This window comes from Acomys minous (genome assembly GCF_964271855.1).
Source record: "Acomys minous genome assembly, chromosome: 8".
NCBI classification, from domain to species: domain Eukaryota; kingdom Metazoa; phylum Chordata; class Mammalia; order Rodentia; family Muridae; genus Acomys; species Acomys minous.
In genome coordinates this window covers 114103006-114110553 of record NC_140489.1, presented here as the reverse complement: position 1 = coordinate 114110553, position 7548 = coordinate 114103006, and the positions used below count along the sequence as shown (strand labels likewise).

General features: G+C 36.3%; 1 pseudogene across 1 annotated transcript; it reads left to right on the top strand.

Annotated features, from left to right (window-relative positions):
* Window positions 1-1538: 1538 nt before the first annotated feature.
* Window positions 1539-1934, top strand: LOC311603020 (large ribosomal subunit protein eL31-like; annotated as a pseudogene). Its single transcript has one exon. The product of its transcript is annotated as a large ribosomal subunit protein eL31-like (transcript).
* The last annotated feature ends 5614 nt before the right edge of the window (window positions 1935-7548 follow it).

Below are 7548 nucleotides of genomic sequence, written 5' to 3'. Positions count from 1 at the left end.
ATATTATGAATGTTATTCAACAGAAATGAAATTTCCAGATGAGTACTAGCTTAATTTCTCAAGATTTTGGGACTCTTGTATGTCGTGTCTTTAATTGTGGAAGAGGGAGAAAAAAGATTATAAGATCCAGACGTGACGACTAACATCAAAGAACTTATTTTCCAGACAAAATGTGGCAGTTATACATGTGAATTCACAGCAATTATGAAAAATACGTAAGACTTGCCTAAGCTCAAGACACACAATATCCCACTACCACCTGATGAGTTATTGATATTTGATAGCTGATAGGAGAGGGAGAGTCAGTTTTCTTTAATAGTGTACCCACTGATATGTAAACCACATGCTAAGGTAGGCCACATGCCCAAGAATAGATGGGCAATACAAGATGGACTCAATGAAAAATTTTTAAAAGTGCAATACACTTCAAAGTTAGTTTGAAAGAAATAGGAGGGCTGAGAGGGTAGTTATGGAAGCACTTCAGAAAGGTGGGATTGGCACATTTAAAATACGTTCATGAAATTCTTGAAGAGTTAATAAAAGTAACTTAAGATAAAAAGATTAAAACTTGATTAATGTATTAATTAATATATTAATTCCATAAATTATTGTAACAAAATTTTGTAACCAAAACTTGAACTCTAACAAATTACTAAATTGTTTTAGTTTAGGATAAGGTTGAAGCTAATTCTATAGATTAAACTTATGTGAGAATGAGAACTGAAAACTAAGTTGCTTGTGAGTACATTGATGAAGCATGCTTGCTCATTGTTATTATTTCATATTCATAACGAATGAAATTATGTCCTTTTCAGTATAATCATTTCTACATAAAACTTGGGTTTTAAGACATGAAACATCATCTTATGAAACATTCCATATTGGGACCCAATTATATTCCTGTAAGATCTGATAAAATTTCACATTCCAGAAAACATTTACTCCTACATGCCTCCTCTACTTGACCAAGGAGAAAAAAGTGCCCACACCTTAAGTATACCTCCCTAGTAAAGAAAAGAGCACTTTTATTTAAAGCATAACTGTGTTATTACAGTCATTAATTGATCCCAGTGAGTTGAATAAATGAACCCACCTGTTTAAAGCATTTTGTATGAATGTCCCAGACCTCAATAGTACAATGGCTTCAAGTTCTGTGGGATGTATTAAAATATTCTAGCAAAGCAGTTAAAATGCTAATGTCAATCCAAACTTAACCAGAGGAAAGGGTCCTTCAGACTAAGGGAGCCAGATCTATGATTTATTTTATTGTACAAATCACACAAAGCCTGTTGAAATTTACTCCCACTGCTATATTATACTAAGGAAGAGGAAAACTATGAAATGTATATAGAATATGTGACCTTAAAAAATCCTATTACTTAACAAACACTGGAAGAATCATTGTGAAGACAAGTGAAAGTTATCTTCATTTTTAAAAAGAATATAAAACCATGGGTCATATGACAAAGCAACAAATTAAACATCACAAACCATACAAATATGATAAAGTATAAAGTTTTGAGTTTTAGCCTGACAGAATGGCTCCCGCAAAGAAGGGTGGCAAGAAGAAGAAGGGCCGTTCTACCATCAACGTGATGGTTACCTGAGAATACATCATCAACATTCACAAGCACATTCATGGAGTGGGCTTCAAGAAGAATGCTCCTCGGGCACTCAAGGAAATTCAGAAATTTGCCATGAAGGAGATGGGGACTTGAGATGTACACATAGACACCAGGCTCAACAAAGCTTTCTGGGCCAAAGGAATAAGGAATGTTCCATATCGCATCCGAGTACATTTGTCCAGAAAGTGTAATAAAGATGAGGACTCACCCAACAAGCTCTACACATTGATAACTTATGTGCCTGTTACCACATTCAAGAATCTACAGACGGTCAATGTGGATGAGAACTAACCTGCTGAGTGTCAAATAAAGTTAGAGAACTGCCAAAAAATAAAATAAAATAATAGAGTCTGTGGGGACAATAAAATAGCACTCACGATTCAGAGAAAACAAATAGACTTATTATTATAAAGTTGGAGGGAATATGAAGGAAATCAATAAAACAGTTCAACACGTGAAGATGAAAATGGAAACAATGATAAAAAAGCACAGACAGAAGAAAGCTGGGGATGAGAGAACTTAGGAAAGCAAACAATACAGAGATAAGCTTCTCTAACAGATGGAGGAATGAATCTCAGGAGTAGAAGACACAACTGCAGAATTTGAAACAAACATCAAAGGAAATGTTAAATCTAAAAAATTCCTGTCACAAAACATCCAAGAAATCAAGGACCAATAGAAAGGAAAAACCTGAGGATAATCAGCATTGAGGAAAGAGAAGACTCCCTTTAAGGCCCAGAAAATATTTTCAAAAAATTATAAAAGAAAAATCCCCAAATTTAAAGAAGGAGATTCATATAAACATACAAGAGGCCTACAGAACACCAAACAGAATAGGCCAGAAATAAAAAGTTCCCATTACATAGTAATCAAAACACAACGTATACAGAGCAAAGAAAAAAATATTAAAAGCAGCAAGGGAAAATGGCCAAGAAATATATAATGGCAAACCTATCAGAATTACATCTGACTTCCCATCAAAGACCATACTAGCCAGAAGAGTCTGGAAAGAGGTACTGCACAGATGCCAGTACAGACTACTATACTCATGAAGCTTTCAATAACCACTGAAGGAGAAAACAAGATTTTCCATGACAAAACAAATTCAAACAGTACCTATACACATATCCAGCCCTACTGAAGTTACTAGAAGGAAAACACAAACCAAAAGTGACAAACTACAACCAAAATAACACAGGAAATAGGTAACTACACTGTTGCAAAAACATGTTCACATAAACACTCTACTGCAACCAACATCAAAATCAAGGGACTTAACAGTCACTGGTCATTAATATCTATCAATGTCAATGGTCTCAATTCTCCAATACAAAGACACAGATTAACTGAATGGATGCATAAACAAAACACAACATTTTCTGTATTCAAGAAACACATTTTAGCCACAAGGATAGACATTAACTCAGGGAAAAGGGCTGGAAAAGGTATTCCAGAGGAATCTCTATACCTGATCTGAAGCTGTACTACACGGTGACAGTAATTAAAACAGCATGGTACTGGCATAGCAATAGGCTGCATGATCATTTGAATTGAAGACCCAGAAATAAATCTACACAGCTACAGACACATGATTTTTCACAAAGAAACCAAAACCATACAATGGGAAAAAGAATAGCATCTTTGACAAATGGTGCTGGTCTAACTGGATGTCTGTATATAAAAAGATGTAAGTAGATCCATATTTATCACCATGCACAAAACTCAAGTCCAAATGGATTAAAGACCTCAACATAAAACCAGAGACACTAAATCTGTTAGAAGAAAAAGTATGGAAAATCCTAGAACTCATTGGCACAGGAGACAACTTCCTGAATAGAACACCAACAGCCCAGGCCTTAAGGTCAATAATTAATAAATCGGGTCTTATGAGGCTGAGAAGCTTCTATAAGGCAGGAGACATTGGCAACAGAACAAAGTGACAGCCTCCATACTAGGAGAAGAACTTCACTAACCCTATATCTGACAAAGGACTAATATCTGGAATATATAAAGAGCTCAAGTAATTAAACACAATCAAACCAAATAACCCAATAGAGAAATGGGGCTCAGAACTAAACAGAAAATTCTCAACAGAAGAATATCTAATGTCTGAGAAAAATTTAAATGTTCAACATCCTTAGAGAAATGCAAGTCAAAATGGCACTGATATTCCATCTTACACCCATCAGAATGGCTAAGATAAAAAACTCAAGTGACAGCACATGCTGGTGATGATGTGGAGAAAGGGGTACACTCCTTCATTGCTGTTGGGTTGCAAACTTGTAAAACCACTTTGGAAATCAATCTGGTGCTTTCTCAGAAATCTAGGAATAGGTCTACCTCAAGACCCAGCTATTCCATTCCTTGGAATATATCCAAAAGATTCTCAATCACACAACAAGGACATATGCTCAACCATGTTCATAACACCCTTATTTCTCATGGCCAGAACCTGGAAAAAAACTATATGTCCCTCAGTGAAAGAATAAATAAACAAACTGTGGTACATTCACAATACTACTCAGCTATTAAAACAAGGAAATCTTGAAATTTGCATGCAAATGTATGGAACTAGAAATGATCATCCTGAGTGAATTAACCCAGACCCAAAAAGATACACAAGGTATATACTCACTTATAATTGGACACTAGCTCAACAGAGATGTCTTCTGAAAGTTATAGCCAGAGATTGGGATAGATACTGGCTTCCTATTGGGACTCTAAGTGAAAAGAGTAAGGAGGAATGGGTAAATAGCAGGATTCAGAGGGTTCTAGAAACCTACAAAAAGACCACTAAGGCTGGCAGTTCTGGACCCAGACAGGTCTGCTCAAACTACTGTACCAACCAAGGACAATGCACTCAGTAAACCTAGACCCCTATCCAGATATAGCCAATGGACAGTACATTCTCCACAATTGTGTGGAGAGCAGGGACTGACTCTGACAAGAACTCTGTTGCCCCCTATTTGACTACATCCCCTTGGTAGGGAGACCTGGTGACACTCAGTAAGGGTAAGCAGGCTACTAGGAAGAGTCCTGATAGGCTGTGATCTTATAGTGAGGGAGGAGGTCCCCTTCTGTCACAGACCTATGGGAGGGGAATAGGATGAAATATAGATGGAGGGGGTAAAGGGAAGATACAAGTGAGGAGATAACAATTGAGGTGTAATCTTTATACATTAATTAAATAAAAAAGAATTGCATTTTGGATGAAAAAAAATGATTGAAAGCAAACAAACACACTATCACCACCAACATCAAAATAAAAGGAATCATTGGTAGATAATATATATCAATATAAACTCTTCAATTAAAAAAAGACACAGGATAACCAAACTGTTGCACAAATAGGATCCAACATTTTCTTGCACAAGAAATGCATCTCAGTAGCATAGATAGACATTACCTCAGAGTAAAGGGCTGGAAAATGGTTTTCCAAGCAAATGGACCCGAGAAACAAGCTAGAGTAGCCATTCTACTATCTAATAAACAGTCCTTTGACCAAAATTAATCAAGAGATTTCTCATCAATGTAAAAATCCACCAAGAAGACATCTCAACCCTGAATATCTATGCCCCAAATACAAGAGCACCCACATTTGTAAATGAAACATTATTTAAAGCTTAACTCATACTTTGATTCCTACACATTAATAGTGGGAGACCTCAACAGCCCACTCTCTCCAATGGATAGATCATAAAAACAGAAGCTAATTAGGGAAATAATGAAACTAACTAAAAGAGGTCACGAATCATATGGACCTAATACATATCTATATTACTTTTCACTCGAACACAAATGAGCATACTTTCTTCGCCTCAGAACTACAAAGAACCTTTTCAAAAATCAACAATAGGGTGTACTTTTCTCTTAGCACTACAAAGAACCTTTTCAAAAATCAAGAATATAGTTAGTCACAAAAGCCTTTGACAAAAATACAACACTCCTTCATGATAAAATTCTTGGAAAGATGAGGGATATAAGGCACATACATAACATAATAACGGCTACATACAGCAAGCCAATAGGCAACATCAAATTAAATGGAAAGAAACTCAAGACAATTCCACTAAAATTGGGGACAGAACAACACTGCTCACTCTTACCTCATCTCTTCAATATAATACATGAATTTCTAGCTACAGCAATATGACAACAAAAGGAGATCAAGGGAATCCACATCTGAAAGGAAGAAGTCAAAATATCACTATTCACAGATGATATGATACTTACATAAGTAACCCAAAAATTGCACCAGAGAGTTCCTACAGCTCAAAAACATCTTCAGCAAAGTACCTAGATACAAGATTAACATGAAAAAAAATCTGTAGTCATCCTGTATACAAAGGGCAAATAGGCTTAGAAAGAATTTGAAGAAATCAAACCTTTCACAATAGCCACAAACAATATAAAGGATCTTGGTGTAATTCAAACCAAGTGAGTAAAAGACTTGTATAATGAAAACTTCAAGTCTCTTAAGAAAGAAATTGAAGAAGATATGAGAAGATGGAAAGACCTCCCATGCTTGTGGATTGGTAGGATTAACATAGTAAAAATGGCCATCTTACAAAAAGCAATATACAGATTCAATGCAATCCTCATCAAAATATTAACACAATTCTTTATAGACGTTGAAAGAACAATTCTACACTTCATATGGAAAAACAAGCAAATAAAAACCAGAATAGCTAAGACAATCCTATACAATAAAAGAACTTCTGGAGGTATCATCATCCCTGACTTCAAGCTACACTACAGAGCAATAGTAATAAAAGCTGCATGGTACCGGCATAGAAATAGACTGATTGATCAATAGAATTGAATTCAAGACCCAGAAATAAACCCACACACCTACAGACACTTGTCATTTGTAGTCAAAACAATACAATGAAAAAATGATAGCATCTTCAACAAATGGTGCTAGTCTAACTGTATATCTACATATAGAAAAATGTAAATAGATACATATTTATGGCCCTTCACAAAATTCAAGTCCAAGTGAATGAAAGACCTCAACAAAAAGCCAGATATACTATATCTATTAGAAGACAGAGTGGGGATCAGCCTTGAACTCCTTGGCACAGGAGAAAACTTCCTGAAAGGAACACCAACAGCTCAGGCTTTAAGATCAACAATCAATAAATGGGACCTCTTAAAATTGAAAAGCTCCTTTAAGGCAAAGGGTACTGTCAATAAAACAAAATGACGGTCTACAACTTGGAAAAAGATCTTCACAATTCTACATCTGACAAAGAGCTAACATGTATAACATATAAAGAACTAGTTGTGTGTGGTGGCTCACTTGTAATCCCAACACTCAGGGAGGCAAATATAGGTGGATATTTGTGGGTTTGATGGACATCCTGGTCTACAAAGCAAGTGTAGGGCAGCAAAGGCTACACAGAGAAGCCATTTCTCCAAAACAAACAAACAAACAAACAAACAACAAAGTATTAAAGAACTCAATAAATTAAACACGAACAAACAAAATAACCCCCAAAATAATAGAGCACAGAGAACTAAACAGAGAATTCACAACCGAGGAATCTCAAATGGTTGAGAAGCACTTAAATGCTCAATGTCTTTATCCCTCAAGAGAAGGAGTGAGGGTGGGGAAAGGGAGTGGCGAGGGGGAGTAGAGAAGAGGACAGAAGCCCTGCAGAGAAAAGGGAAACTTTAGGCTGAAGCATCTCTGTGACAAGCTGCAGACTTTAGTCAGGATAGGACCCTGGGAGTACACGAGGGGACTCGAACAGAGACTCCTAGTAGCAGGGGCAATAGAGACTGAAGAGAACACCCTCTCGCTAGAGAAGTTTCCTAACAGAAGGAGTGGAACACCAACCCACCCACAAAAAAAAACTTCAACCCAAAACTCATCCTGCCTAAAATATGTACACTGATAAAGATAGAGCAGAGATTAGGG